The sequence below is a fragment of the Haemaphysalis longicornis genome, unplaced genomic scaffold (assembly GCF_048455015.1).
Source record: "Haemaphysalis longicornis isolate Haplotype H1 unplaced genomic scaffold, Haemaphysalis longicornis Haplotype H1 scaffold_15, whole genome shotgun sequence".
Taxonomy (NCBI): domain Eukaryota; kingdom Metazoa; phylum Arthropoda; class Arachnida; order Ixodida; family Ixodidae; genus Haemaphysalis; species Haemaphysalis longicornis.
Genome location: NW_027526257.1, coordinates 7,680,819 through 7,696,889, shown reverse-complemented (window position 1 = coordinate 7,696,889; position 16,071 = coordinate 7,680,819). Strand labels below are relative to the sequence as shown.

General features: G+C 43.6%; 1 long non-coding RNA gene across 1 annotated transcript; it reads right to left on the bottom strand.

Annotated features, from left to right (window-relative positions):
* Positions 1-4,794: 4,794 nt before the first annotated feature.
* Positions 4,795-10,911, bottom strand: LOC144165748 (uncharacterized). Its single transcript, XR_013321499.1, has 3 exons — positions 10,624-10,911; positions 8,826-9,095; positions 4,795-5,941 (listed from the first exon to the last, which is right to left on the bottom strand). It is a non-coding gene; the product is annotated as an uncharacterized LOC144165748 (long non-coding RNA).
* Positions 10,912-16,071: the final 5,160 nt, after the last annotated feature.

Sequence of the window (16,071 nt, the reverse complement as noted above, 5' to 3'; positions counted from 1 at the left end):
GTTCCATATCCCCTTCTGCGTAGTACATTTCGTCCTATGAACTGATTGAATCGGTTTTTGCATTATTATTACTATTGGCCCTATAACTTTGTTAAAAAGTACTGTGTAGTTTACCGGACTATAGCGAATGAACGTGATTCCGTATACCTGCAGCTTTATTCGAATTTAATAACATCCTGGTGTGCTGATTCAGAAAAGTTTTTGGATGTTAAACAGTGTGTTAACGTGGTACCTTTACAAGAAAACCTTCATTCCAATTGAATACGTATACCGTAAATTATGCTGCTGTGACAACGGCCGAGGAATATAAATACCTAGGAGTTTATTTAGGGAGTGGTTAGAGGTTAAATAGGCAGGTTCACACCATAAACGTTACGGCTGCCAATGCTTTTGTCTTTCTGAGACGAAATTTCAGTGAACCTCCATCTACCTGAAAATAACAACCGTATTTCACTCATGTGCGCTCAATCTTGGAGTACGCATGTGTTTTCGTGGATCCCTACACCAAAGAGCTGGTTGATACGCTCGAAAACATACAGAATATGTCAGTGCTATTCCTATTATGTAATTGTCACGCTCAACTTAGCATGAGAGAAATAAAAGTAAACTGAAATGGCAGGGCGTGAAAGATCACAGACGAAACCACAGGTTGAACTTCTTTCGTAATATCTATCATTCGAAAACTGAAGTAGAAGGGGAGAAGTATGTCCAAGCGCCATTCTACATATCGCAAAGTGGGACCGCTAGCTTAAAGCAAATTATTAACTTTCCTTTAAAAGTGGCGCCTTGCGCGATTCATTTTATTTTAAATCAATACTGCAGTGTAAATATCTTCCACCTATGATTGCATTAACTGTTTATATTGACGATTTTCAGCGCGCTTTGTAGAATTATTTTGTTATTTTGTCTCATATTTAATGCTTAGTATTATGTACCTACCTTCTGTAATGCATGCAAAGGCAAGCAGGCATCAAATAAATAAATAAATAAAACAATGAATAAATAAGTGAATATAAATAAATAGATAAATAATAAATAAATAAAACAATGAATAAATAAATGAACAAAAATAAATAAATAGACACATAGATAAATAAATAAATAAATAAATAAATAAATAAACTTCCAGAGACGCAAGTTTGCCTCCGACGGGTTGAGAACCCTACGGATTCAACCTTGACCAATAAAATATTTATTGCCCTATTTGTTGCAGTATGCAAGGTTTCCTGTATGCATGCTATCATTGCTATGTTATTGGTTTGAAACAAATTAGGTAACTCTAATTTTACGCGTTTCCTTGCGTGATCACAGAGGTATACAACTGCAGCCACCTGAAGCAGGGCGTCATTCGCAACGCGTCTAGAATTTTTTGAACGTAGTATGACATTAGAAGTAAATTAAGTTCTTTTGGACTATTAGGTGGTGTGGACCTATACTCATGAAAACAACATTAAAATAGATTGAAAATAAAAGTACCTGTTCGCTCCTTCTTAGGATCAGCCCTGCGCAAAATCATCAGAAAAGTTGATCGAGTAGAAATGTCTTTGCAAGAAAAATGGGCAAAAACTGGACATACTTTTTTTGTGAAGGAGTTATATTAAATGCTCCTGAGTGTTTTGTTGAGAACCAAAACGCTTCGTAAAGGCATTCACGCCGGTTTTATATACAGCAAAATTGGTCAAGCAACTGTTATAAAAATAGTTTATGTAGTCATAGCATGAAAGTGTTCCGGAATATTGCCCTAAAAGAAATTGGCTAAAAGCGGCGCAATTTATCTCTCTGAAATTCAACCCACTAAAGTATGCGCCCTCCGCCGCGCCCCCCCCCCCTCCTCTTTCCCCGTTTATTACAGGTAAGCCGCCCCACAGAGGATATCAGGACCTGGACAATACATCTATTCAAGCTCTACAAAAAACTGAATATTTTCTGTGTTGGGCAGTAAAAGAGGCACAGCAATTAAAGGAACGACAATTTGTGAGCACTGTTTAATAAATGAATTGTGCTGTCAACTGAGGCTGGTAATTAAGCAAGGCTGCGCTTAAAGCTTGCTGGCTGGTGGTTGCGCGCGAGCTCACTTTCATGTGGCTGCATTGGACCCAAAATGCTGGGTTTGAGCTGCTTCTGCACTGCGCGAATGAGTCATCTGCTTTCGCGACATGCATTGACCGGCCTCAGTACAGTTAACGTACTGTGGCTGAACTCCAATGCCCGTAGCACGGCCGTATTTCCGGTAGCTTTAGTTCGGCTGAAGTCCGACGACCGCATCTCGGCTGTAATCCGGCGGCCGTACTTCGGCCGTACACGGGTGGCTTTGGAATGGCCGGAGCCCTACGGCTGGAATCTGGCCGTATGACCGTAAGCCGGTCGACTGGCCGACGAACACTGGCCGTTGGACAGCCATGGGAGTACGGCCGTATACGGCCAAAAGGCCCACATTTGGACATGGGCCGAACAAGGCTTTCGGAAAACGGCCGGACTGAAAATCACCGGCCAAAGTACACCGGCCTGTTTTAGGCCGAACAGTCCTGCGCTGCCTGGGTACTTAGCACCCCAATCTGTAGGAGCATCTTCTGCAAAAGCATCCACCTAAAGGGGTACAAAACGGGTGCGTCATCCTCGGTTCACAGGTGCAGCAGGTGTGAGACCACATATTGCACAATATCACACACGATTATGGTATGAAACATTCGTGCTTTCCAAGCTCGGTTCTGTGAGACATTCCATTGAAGCTCAACATCAGCTGATAATTTCCTTGAACTTGTGTCACCGATTGTTAAAACATCAATTTAAAAAGTCAGGAGCCACATCTCAGTACAGTTATAACTTTAGAGGTAGTTGATTACCCAAAACTTCGTAAAAAACCAATTATATGTTCACTTTGCCGAACTGCAGTACACATCCTTCGAGATTCACTGCAGAGCATAACCATGCTGTGCAGTGAAAGCAATTAGGTGTGATACACTTCAACCACACAAAACTTCCTTGAACCTTAAAACCCTTGGCTTCTTAGTATTGCATCAAACTTCCAATCAAGGTAGCTACCTGCAATGTTTAGTGCCTTATTCTTGAGCTGAGCAGGAAGGTTCAATATGAAGGAAGACCAAATGCAAAATGTATAGTTTCCTCCGTACTGCGGCTCATAATCTACTTATAAAAGTTGGGTACCCAAGCCATTTATTTTCGTTTGCATTATTCTTTTTGCTTTACGGAAAAATATTCATATGGTACAGCACTTGCAAGGTTTGGTGGTATATGGAGTTTTATAAGCATACCTTTAGACTAAATGACCCCACATAGCAATAACAAGAACTGGAAACATCACAGAACAATGCATACAAGTTCCCTGGTGAAACCCATGGTTGAAATGTAATGCCATTGTTCAGAAAACATTATTTTATCATGAGGCTAGCTTGTACATGGTGCCTTGCATTATGTCCCTGCCGGTGGATGTGGAATCATTTGTCACTGTTGCAAATGAAAAGCCAACAGCCAGGGCCCATTAGTTTTGGCTAGTATTACGAGGTGCCTCACGGTAAGCATTCTACGTCGATAGACTTTTTCAGAGTTGACTAGAACTGAAATCAGCAAAAGATTATCTACAAAACATTCATTCTATCTGCAGCTTTAGGGTTTGCTAATTTCCATAGTTGGGTTTCTTCTGCCTTTCTTAACAACATTTTTCTTTTGATAAGAAGGTGCACAACCAAAAGCAAAAAGCTTTTCTGTAAACCTTTGGTAGCTATATAATTGTTACAAAATATTTTACTCTAAATATGGCAGCTTAAACTGAGAATATTTGCATTTAAAAACATTAAAATAGGTTTAAATTTATCATAAATTCTTAGCTGTTTTTACGCAAAACTGTACATGGGATATGAAGTGCACCACAAGGAGGGCTTTGGATTAGCTTTAGCAAATTTGGGACATTTAAGGTGCACTGAAATCTCTACACATGCGCTTTTTCACTTTCTGTGTCCACCAGGAAAATGGCTGCCAATTTAGACAGCGATTTTGAATAGTAGTTGACGTGCATTTTAAAATAATCACAAACATTATAGCCACAAAATTAATTTTTACAAGTTGTAGACATTGCCCGTTACACCAGACATTGGACTACACTGTCAAGAGCTTTGACATCTACAATGACGTCTACAAAGCAGGCTTATACTGGTAGAATGTTTCATACCATAATTACTGTGTGTTCAGAGCTCACGTGTGAAGTATGGATACTGCTGCTTCAGCAAGAACCGAGGATGAGCACCCTTCCTGGTTCTGAAAAAAAATAACAGAGGAAATGCCTTAAGCAGGATTCTGAAACGGGGTTGAATGAAACAAGAATGAACAAGAAATTCTTTCAAAACATGTAAAGCAATGCAAACAAATATTTATTTCAACTTATTTCTACAATAGACCACCTCATGAAGACTGGTGGTGGGGTATTGGCTCAAAAAAAAGCAGAGAGCATTTATACAAATGCTACAGGGAGCCTTCGCAGCCAACAATTGTTTGAACACACCTAAACTAATCACTGTTCAACAAACTCATAAAAAATGTTTGAATGCATAAAAAACCAGTGGTAAACACAGGAAACAGTTAAAACAGAATGACGGCACAAGTTTGTCCCGTCGTTCTCTTCTGTGTCCTGGTTTTCCTTTGGTTTTTCATCCATTCAAACATGTACCAGCTAGCCCAGTCCAGCGCCTTGGTATCATAAAAATATGGATAGTCAATCCTCACAGAAAGTTGAAAAAAAAAGAAAGTGTAAAGTAGGTGACAAAATTTTAAAACGACAGCAAATTGGTTGGCTTTTAATTTTAAATGATAATATACAAAATAATGGCATGAATGAAAGTGAGCAGCACGCGAAGTACCTTGTTGCTAACCCGACATTCCACTTTGAAGCAAAATGTCGGCTTTCAACACTACATAGGCTAAACATGCAATGAGGCATTCCTTTAGGCACACAAAATATACCATAATTGTTAAAAAAGCTACGAATTAGTTGAAAAAACCTGACCACGACAAATTGGAATTAGTGACTAGATACAGTTTCAGAAATACACAGCGACATCATATAAAAATATATGGTTCCCATACAAAGATTGATCATAACAAAAATTCAGGACATTTATCAGACTGGCATCAATGTGCAAAGAAGCTTAATGAAGGAAGACGGTCTTCACTAAAACATGTTAATATTGGGAGCTCATGTGCTTCCCTGCAAGTTGGGTGTGTAAACCCACTGACATCTTAACTAACCCGCCTGAATCATCACTTGATAGACATTGAGGAATTTTACGAATTGGTTTATTGTAGCCAGCTGTCTAGTTTATTTCCCTATTTTTCTTGGCATTTCGTGTCTAATTCTAAATTTGGTGACTAGATAGCTTTTACTATGGTCATGCACTGGTGACAACGAATATTTGATTTTACTTTTTAAAAATTTCAGTTTTGTTTTATTGCTCACCAGCCAACGATCTGAAATATCAGAGGCGCTTAAAACGTATGTTGGCATTTCTTTCCTGCAGTGTAGTGAAACTAATCATGACTTTTACCATAATTTGTTCACAAATCGTAATATGTGGAAAGTATTCAGCTTAATGAAAATGTCATTTAAGAAGCATGCACAATCAACAAGGCCTCAATGACTCTCATGACGTGGTCCACTTGTTTCTGTCACAAATAACCTGAGTGCAGACACATTCCACCGAAGACGAAGGTAACATGCCCTCTTGGGTGATGAATATTTAAAAAGCCTTACGAGTAAATTTGCTGCTGAGCACGTGAAATTGTGGCATTAAAACAAAAGATCCCTCTGCGCCATCTTTCACTTGGAGGAGCGCTTGACCACAAACTTTGAGAAGCTGGAAAATGCTCCATGAACCGCTCCAGCCAGCAGAAACGATGCAGGACACAAGTTGGTAGGCGGACCGTTGGCATCCTGCGATTGTGAAGATATTTCTGTTTAGTAGATGCTCTTCTTTTTGTACCACTGTTTATTTCACCTTTAACAAGCAGCTGAACTCCTTAACGTTCGCATAATAAAATGCTGCAATGCGGAACAGTTAGCAGGGTTACCTCAATTTTGCTTTTCTACGAATTAACACAATGTAGGTAATCCGCACACAACTACAATCAAACTACAATTTTCACCTACTTCACTGCTAACATCAGCGTTTGACTGCTCAAGCACAAATACAGGTTAGACATGTGAGCAATCTGCTAAACGTATCTTCACAAACTGAACAATCAGGCATCAGAAATCGGCAAGGAAGGAGGTGTCACGCTTAAATGGCACTTTTTTTGTTCAAAACATAAACAACACCTGGAAGCTTGAAGCGTGAGAGGGGGTCTTTCACGCTGACAATGTCAGAACATAGCTTGCTAGTGGGCACCTGCACGATGTGCACAATGTGTTTCTTGAAAATACGTGCGAAAGTTTGATTGATGTGTAGGACGAGAATTGCAGCACGTTTTGACACAGGCCTTGTGGACGCTTCTGCCTGCTAATGTCAATGTGGATTCTTGCTAGTCGCCCTCTTCGCTTCTTTCTTAATATAATGCTTTAGGCATTATATTCAGGACAACGACTGCATCAAAACGTGCAGCAATTACCTACGTCCCACACATCGGTGAAACTCTCGCACACATTTTCAAGACACGCAGTGCATACATTGTGCATGTGCCCACTAGCAAGCTGCGTTCTGACATTGTCAGCGTGAGAGAACCCCTCTCACGCTCCAAGCTTCCGGGTATTGTTTATTAGATTCCATGCGCTGAATGCAAATCAGTGTACATTGGCGAAACGGGCAATCTGCACAGAAGATTAATGCAGCACTGGAACGAAGTGAACAAAGGCCATGCAAAAACAAGTCCACTGGCAGAGCACCGTGAGAGGACGGGACACGTGGTCGACTGGAACAAGACAAAATTACTGACAACTGAGTGCAATCTATCTTCTCGATTACTGCTCGAGTCCCTCATTGTTCAGACGACGCCCAACATTATCAACATAATGGATGGCAATCTGCACCATATCTATGCAAACTCATTGCGCCGTGTAATGCCCAATATATAGCTTCGTTTTCCACGACACATGCTCACCGTGAACAAGCAACAAACCGTTAAATGGCTTTCGTGACTTGGTCAGTGACCTACGTTTCATCACTGCAATAATGCTTTTACCTGCCTACACGGCATTCCGTCAAACACTGGACTACACCACATGAGCCATTGGCGTTCTTAACCTGCACCAGAGTATATAACCTTTCACTACTGCTATGAGATAGACCCATAAACGCACTTCAATATGGCCTTTATATTTAGCTCTTGGAAACATTATGTATAATTTTACCTTTAAGTTGCACCTGCTACAGCAGCTGGTACTATACCAAAAACATGAAAAAAAACGGTGGTTTAACACGCCAAAGCTACACTTGGGATATGGGAAGCACTGTAGGGGAAGGCTTCGCATTAATTTTGACCATCTGGGTATTTTTGTGCGCATCGAAATCTCCAAACACGGGCGTCTTTACGTGTTGCCTCCATCTAAAAAGCGGCTACACCAAGCGGTATCTAACCGACATTCGCCTCCACAGCACACCACCCTAGCCACGGCAGTGGGTTAAACATATGAAATAAAGCGAGTTTTGAGTGCAAATGAAAATATTAATCACACGTCTTATTTTCCCAATCGATGTACCTTTTGAAATCCACCATGCAATCCCCCCTCCCCTACAGGCCTACCAAAACACCTTTCTCTCAAGAGGTAATCAGGCTGTTGTTAATGAAGTAAGTATTTACAATCCGAGACTTGCCACCGTTAAAGTCATGCACTTTGTTTTAGAGATAAGCGACATTAACCATTTGCAGCACCAGGAGTTAATTGTGTTAAGATCAGATTGAAAGCATTGACGGTAGTAGTTGAAAGAAATTGTGTGATAAATTACAACATCATCTGCAAATAGACCTACATGGGAGGATATGCAACATGGAAGATAGACCAAGCAACCTGCCTGGGGGGACAACAAAGTGGCACGGGCAAAAGAAGTATATAGTTATTAGAAGTAAACTGCATTTGAGAAGAATGAAAATCTTTTGCTCAAGTGAGGACATTAGGGTGAAGTTTGAGAAGTAGTCTGTGGTGTGCAATGCGATTGAATGCTTTAGAAAAATCGAGAAAAACTACCGCAGTTTGTAAGTATGTGTCAATGGATTAATGAATGTAGATCGTGAACAAATCCTGAAAGTTGTGTTTCTCAAGTAACCCTTGTGAAAACCGTGGTGATACTCGAATGTGATATTGTGATTTTATAAATAATTAGAGACCTGAGAGTGGATGAAATGTTGCCTGACCTTGCATATGGTGCTTGTTAGGGAATTTAATGGTGAAGTACCGTCTCCTGATTTAAAGACTGGTGCTACCTCGACTATATTCCAACCATTGAGATTAGTGCCTGTCATGAGAGACTGCGAAAAAAGCGCTGTCAGAATTCTACAGACTGCGGGATGTACTTTTCGGTATAGTATGATTATTACCAGTATGATCTGAAGTAGACCAGTTTGTATTGCAAGTTTAAAACCATATCAAAAGATCCTAAATGTTTGCTTGGCTTGTTTAAATACGAATACTTGCTTCAAAGTCAGTTCAATTTCTCTTCTTGCCCTTTAGTCGTCAGCCCCAGATTTTCTTCAATATCTCTGCTAAGCAATGACACGCTCCATACGCACAGCACTGCTTCATAAAAATGTTTCAAATAATCAGAGGCCACAGCACTGCTAACAGGTATACATCATGGCAAGTTCCACAACATGCAATAACTAACCTGAAAGTACATAATCGGTGGGTGCACCGATATGGCAGCAGTGCCTGGACCGATGTGTCGAGCAAATGCGCTGACTTCTGAACGGGTGGTCCAAGCGGCCAGATGATGGATGAATGACCATTCCTGGCGGCAAAGCGTACGGAGCACCAACGAAAGGCCAGGCAGTACTTGGGTACAGCAGGTGCAGTGTCGGTTGGCCAAGGGAGGCCCTCGCAAAGCCTTTGAAACTGGACTGGAAGGCAGCTGACCCAGGACAGCCAGCAGCAGCACCTGCAGGTGCATAATCTGTGAGTGTGCTGACACTTGTTGAAATACAAGAAGAGCACACACAAAGCACGAATGCTTACATCAAGTAGATTTTTAATCGTTTAAAGACAGTAACCTCCAAGGCACTAATAAGAACATTCCCGGTACACCCCAAGTGAAATTTAGGTCACAGTAAGAATGTATTTATTAGACCCGCAGGTACTGTGAGTGGGGTATGCATGATATATGCAAAGCTAGCTACTGAGCTAATTTGCATGGAACGCATGCTAGCAGCTCATCTGTATCCCTTGCTTTCAATCGGAACTGGTGTGTGATAGTTGAGGCTCCTCCATTTCAATGTCTGACTTGTATCTGCACGTTCAATTCTCCAATATAAATCGAGTTGAGTGAGTGCCTACAGCTTTCTTGTTAGTCTCTGTATGGCCTGCGGTTTTGCGAAAATGAGAACTTGCGAATTGGCTCAATTTTCTGCACTAATTTAAACAATACATATGCCTCTGATATCAAGCCCCAGACTTCCCGAGAGCTACTCTGACAGAATCGGCAGGCGCCTCGTATGCGTTGTGAAATCTCCCCCACTACCCCGAGACTATGCTAACTCCCTGCGAGGCCACATGCGCGCATTTCACTTTCAATTTGCACGTATGTGAATTCTATACCTCTATGAACTCTCAGACGGGCGTCGTCATATTCGTGCCGGACTCGTGAAGCTCGGCAACGTAAATTACCGCACTCGCTCGCTGGCGCGCGGCCCGAACTCTCTCACCGTTTCCGGCCCTTGCATACTATTTTCTCCACCTTGCACTTTGTAAATTCTCATGTTTAACTACACCTCGTGCGCCCTCATCTCTTGCCTGCTTTTCTTCCAGCACAACTCCGTCAGCACCCGGTCGACGCGTACGCTGTCGGGGCGCGTTGGCGAGCGAGTACGGCAATTTCCCTGTTGTCGAGCTTCACGAGAACAGCACACATATCGCGGCCCGAAGACCGCGAGGCGTACGGTCGCCGGTCTCGCGAGCGCAATAGCTGCGAAGCGCACTGCACGGAATTCGTGGGGGGGGGGGAGAGATTTCACAACACCTTCGAGATGCCAGCCACGGAATCACGTGTAGGCGTTTTCACATGCACTTCCAGGGAACCTCCTGTTCATGTTATTTCTTGGTATACCGCGGGTATTCACGAGGGAGGACTAATCACAGCGTTGTGCCACTCACGCGAAATTGCGACTGCGATCTGCAACCGCAAAGGCACTGTTTGAGAGACACACAAACAAACGCCCCGGTGTTAAAGAGCCTTGCGTGATGTGAAATTATTAGCAGCCGTGTACCATAGCGCGAGCATCGTAGCCAAGGTCTAGCTTCAGCGTAAATTGATGCTGACTTCTTGGGAAACGGTGGACTGGGCGCCAAACAAGTATACTAACTCACGTAGGCTCTCAGAGCAAACGAGATGGGGGTCTAGCGAATTACTGACCCATAAACACCAGAACTCGTTCCAACCAAATACAGAATAATAAAAAATGCGTACTTACCCGAGCAAAAACGATGTTTCCAACGTACAATTCTCCTTCACTGTCGTCTTCATCTCGCGGACACACGAACACGCTTTGTTCTGATGCAATGTCATCCACTTTTGACGCGCAGTATTTTATCCGGCGATGATCGTTCTTCCGGGGTCCCCATGTTCAACACACGCGTAGGTTGGAAGGGTAGACATCACCCATAAAGCTTCTATAACTATGATTTAAGCTTGAAATAGATAAAACAGATTAAATCACGCCACCAACCACTCGGCACAAAACGCCATGAAAAAACACACACAAAAGTGAGAGATACTTGCCAGACTTCAAATGCAGCACCTCTATGTTAGACGAAAATTGTGTTACTACTGTAATGTTGGTAATTATATTTCTGGTTTCAAAGTCTGAAATGTGTTTATAACTTAAATTTAAGGTTTTTAAACACAAAAAGTGAATACAGATAAAGTAATTGACATATATACTGATATTGTAAAGAGGTTTGACGTTTGTTTTGGTTTTGTTTTCACGGCGGGCTTCTCAAGAGAGAACGTGCGAGAAAACGAGCTACTTTGGGTTTAGGAAGAGGGCGGTAAATGTCGGCGTGATAGAAAGCAAGGAACAGGTGCTTACCCTGGTCGTTAAAAAAGGAGCTAATGAAACCCTCACGTAAAAAAAAAAAAAAAAAAAACACGTTCGACGAGGAATCGAACCATTGACCTACATAACGATAATCGGACGCGTTAACAAACAGCTATGTCGGCAGGCGGTGCTCAAGGCGCCTAAAACAACTCTATACTTACGTAAGTTGTCAACGAATATTGTCGCTTGTGTCTAGTCATCGCCTGCTTTAACGATGGTCTAGTTTATGCTGCATTTTTGAAATTCTGGCGGTCCTAACGCTTGTTTCTCACGCACCGGTCTTGCAGACGAGGCCGCATTGCTAGCGCTGCAAGCGATTGAGCCAAAGCTCCATTATTTGACTCAAGAAAAGCTATCGCAGTCAACCCGACCTTTTCTGCGCAAGCCACGGCAGCCACGAAATAAATGGAATGTGCCGTTAGAATTATGGCGTTGATAACGCTTGTTTGACCGGCACCGTCTTGCAGACAAGCAACGTCGCTCTAATACTACAAACGATGTCACTCCTGGCATGTCAGGCGCATCAAACCCATCGTGTAAAACGACTGCTAACAGTGCGAAAACCTCTGAGTTTGTAACAAGTGGGGATTTGCGGTGGCGGCGACGTAATAGGTACAGCAAGCAGGTAGGCAGAACAGCAGCGTAGGGTTACAACCTTTCCCCGAAAAAAAAACGGGCCTTCCGGGGGGGGGGGGAGGGGAGATTGTGTTGAAAAAAGACGCCATGTTTTTTAACATGCAGTGCCATTTATTGTAGTGTTTTCTTAGAGAGAAATCAACATAACGTTTGTACTGAAAGTGATTGAGAGCTTGGTTAATCGCTCTGCATGTGCTTCACTGAAAAGTAACAGCAATTGCTGACCGCGGCGGTAGAATTTCGTTATTTTGTTCTTCCCTTATGTCCCCCTCCATCTGAGGCAGCGCGCTCGCCCGCGTATTTTCTCTGCTCGCGTGCCTTTGCGCAGCTTGTCGACATAGGCGTGCGCAGAGTTCTCAATTTAAGGGGCAAAGTCTTACCGCTGCGCCCCCCCCCCCCCAGAGCAACTCCCGACCTCTTCTCACTGAAGGCCTTGCGGTGCGAATGCAGTGCAAAGAGGGATGGTTATAAAATTTTTATTTCAATGTGATGGAATTGCAACACACACAAAATATTTCTGAGCAGAAATTTTACTTTCATGTGTTACATCTCCAAGGCATGGGGAAATTTGGCGCCCCCTTCAGATGATTAGGGGGGGCAGCTGCCCCCCCTGCCCACCCTGTGCGCACGCCTATGCTTGTCGACACGTATTTATCGTCTTAGTTGTTGAATTGACGCTTATAAAACGCCAAAACTGGCATAATCACGGCACAAAAGCCAAAAAACCGGCTGATGGCGGCTGGTTTTAGATATGGACCGGCAACCGGCCCGCTGTTTAAAAAACCGGTCGGGCCAGTCCAAAACCAGGAAGGTGGCAACCCTACGGCAGCGATGAGCGAAAATGATTTTACACTACCGCCCCCGTCGGCCTGCGCAAAAAAGGAAGATAGAACCCCTGCATACACGCCCTCGAAGAAAGCTGTACAGCCGATTCAGTTTGTTGTGGACGAAGAGCAACCGAGGCTGCAGCCACAAACGATTGCGCTTGCCGTGGTATGAGCCAAAGCATATCTTCACATGGTTATGTTATCGTCCGTCTGACTGTTACTTACTGAAGGGAAAATTCAGAACACAAACGTTGACGTCTAGCGTGTATGCCAGACATAGACGCTGCTGTTTAGGCCCTAAAAACCACCTTCAGGGCGTCTGTCGGTTCTGTCTGATGGCGCGCTCGCGCCGCTGATTACGAACGAGGCGTCTGTTGGCGTTGACTTATCGTGTTGGCGAGCCGGTAAACGCCATCACGGTTAAACTCCCTGTTGGAAGACTACGCTGTTGGGACGATAGAGTGCCGACAGAGCTTCTTATTGGCCCCACAAACGCCATCAAGGTTAAACTCCCTGTTGGAAGACTAGGCTATTGGAACGATAGAGTGCCGACAGAACTTCGTATTGGCCCCACAGGCGTGCTGTGAGCCCAACAAGAAAGTCTTGTTGGAATTTTTGCCCGGGGCATAATAATACGGGAACAAATTCTTAGGTATATTCGATTTCGTTGAGAACACCGATGCCTCGCGTAAAAGTTTTATTTATAGGACTACAAGAGGCACTTTGTAGCCTTTCCTTCCCGTGCACCCAGACATCGAAACGAACCTTGTGATGCACTCGAAGCAGTAGATTAGTGCAGAGTGGAATTTAAACATTCAGCACGTTTTGTTCAATTTACGAACAGCAATTTTAGAGCCTTTCCCCTGGTCTATGTGGAGAGTTCATATTTATTCTCTCAACGGGCGGTGAAATAGTGCAATGTGCGGTTTAAACATTCAGCCTGTTTTTGTGCAATTTCTCTCAACGGGCGGTGAAATAGTGCAATGTGCGGTTTAAACATTCAGCCTGTTTTTGTGCAATTTTGCATGCTTGCATTCACACACCGTTCTTTTAGGCACCCTAACGATAAGGTGCCGTGGTAACACTCCAATCGAGAAGAAATACTTTTTAGCACCCCTTTAACGGTCGTAGCACCCTATGAAACTGTTGATTACACCCCTGAATTTTGGCACCCTCGAGGTGGGGTGCCCGAGCAATATTTGGGTGCTTGAAAGGTGCAAAAAGGTTGCAAAATGTTCAGTACACCCTCCTTGCACCTTAAAGGGTGTAAAAATGTTAAGATTTACACCCCTTAATATGTGGCACCCTCATGATTGGGTGCCGGAGCAATGTTTTAGTCCTTAAAAGGTGCAAAAAGGGTGCAAAACGTTGAGTGCACCCTTTTAGCACCTTTAAGGGTGTTAAAAAGTTTAGTGTGGAGATCACTTCGTGGGACGCAGCAGGTATGCCCCGTCACCCAGAAGAATGAAGTTCGCCGTGAGCACAAATTTTGCAATAGGGAGTCTCGTAATCTTCCGGCAAACGTTTTGGGCCGTTCGTCTTACTCAAAACAAATTTCTTTTCATCACGCCTGTTATCTATATATTATAAGTTTTCCTAAACAACTGCAATTTTCGGTAGTTTTGTTTCGTTTGGGTGGTTCGGCCCCTGGTATTCCACGTTTCAGTGGTCAGAGGTTTGGTCGTTTTTATACCGGTTTATGCTTCTTTTTTTAATATTTTTGGACACTCGTTAGGTTTTATCTGTGATTTGATGGGTCTCGGTTCGGAGTTTTTTTATGTTGAGGGGTGTGTACCTTTTAGGTTGGTTTCAACTGTCCTGTAGCTAGCCGAGTGAAGGCTAGCTTCTTTGCTTTTGTTTGCATGATTGTTTTTATTATTGTTTTTTCTTCAATTTGAGTTGCTATGCGAGTTGTACGCTGATTTTTCTGATTTGTTTACCAAAGACGCTTTCTATGTGCTTGAAGTAGGTTTACGCTGTCAAACGTGCGCCAGGCAGGCGGGGGCCCCTACGCGATATAATACTATGGTCCCTAGAATATGAGCACATATTTCTAGGGACCATAATAATACGTAGCCCCGCGGCTATACGCCTTGAGCGCGGCCTGTAGGGGCGCCTCTAAAATCCCCCTAGCGGCCCGTTTCAAAAGCAAGCGCGGGAGTCCCCGGCCCGCTCCCCCCTGTCGCCGTTGCTTTTGGGGCTCGTTCAAAACAGCGATTTACCGTTTGTCCACGTTCGAAATACCGAATATCATGAAGCAGGCACTCTGTTTGCAAGCGTGGTGTGTTCACGAAAGTATAAACGTTTATGACGCGATCTTAGTGAGATCTATATGAGCGCCGGGCGTGTGTCACAGGCCGGCGTCCCGAAGCTGGCATTTGCATGCAGCTGACTGCAATTCCGCTGCCCTGAAATTTAGTGGCAGTGTTTCCTCCGATGTTCATGTTGCGGCTATACACACTATGATGTAAATCGACTTTGTGCACTTACAAAATCCAGCGGAGCACTCATACCTGACAGCACGCAAGCTACGCCTGACAATATCACATATCAGATATTGATCATTACCATGGACAAGCCAATGCGGCATAAATTTTACAATCAATGTACCAAAGAAGAACGATGGATAATGCAAAATTACACTCCGGAGTCCGCACACGACGACAAATTTAATGTTGGGTCGTCTTGTTTCGAGGTGAGCGCTCGCAAAGGTTCATCTGTTACATTTATCATCCACGAGAAGCGCGCAGATGGGCTTATAGAGTAATCCGCGTCCGTGACCCAGCTCTTATTCGAAACGTCGCCATATGACACAGGGAGACTGCAGAATCTAGCATAAACCGAAATCAGAGGCCCTTATCAGATACGACACTCTTCCAACGAGCCCGTGTGTACAAGATTTCGGCGCTCGTTAAGGATATCCAGGTGGTCAAAATTAATCCGGAGCCCTCCACTACGGTGTACCTCATCGTCTCCGTTGCGTCGGCGCCTTAAACCCTGCAATCAATCAGTCAACTCTTCCACCGACACCTCGTATCGCTTGTGAACTGCCTAACCTGTATTCTTCAAAAAATGCGTCCGCCGAGTGATCCGCCGTTCGTTGAAGGCGAAAAACAAACGAAAGGTAAACACGCAGCTTGTGTGTGTGATTACTAAAACCTTCATTCGTTGATTTCGCTCCGCATTTGTAAACAACCATAGTTGAGCGTCCTGCTCCTCCAGCTCCCCCCCCCCCTCTTGTCTAGCGAAATATCAGTGCATTTCGCATCTAGTTGGTCTGGTGAATACTACCTTGCTCAAACAAAACGTCTTTAGCATTTCAGAAGCTGCACTCGGTTTTTTTTTTCATTCCCGTACG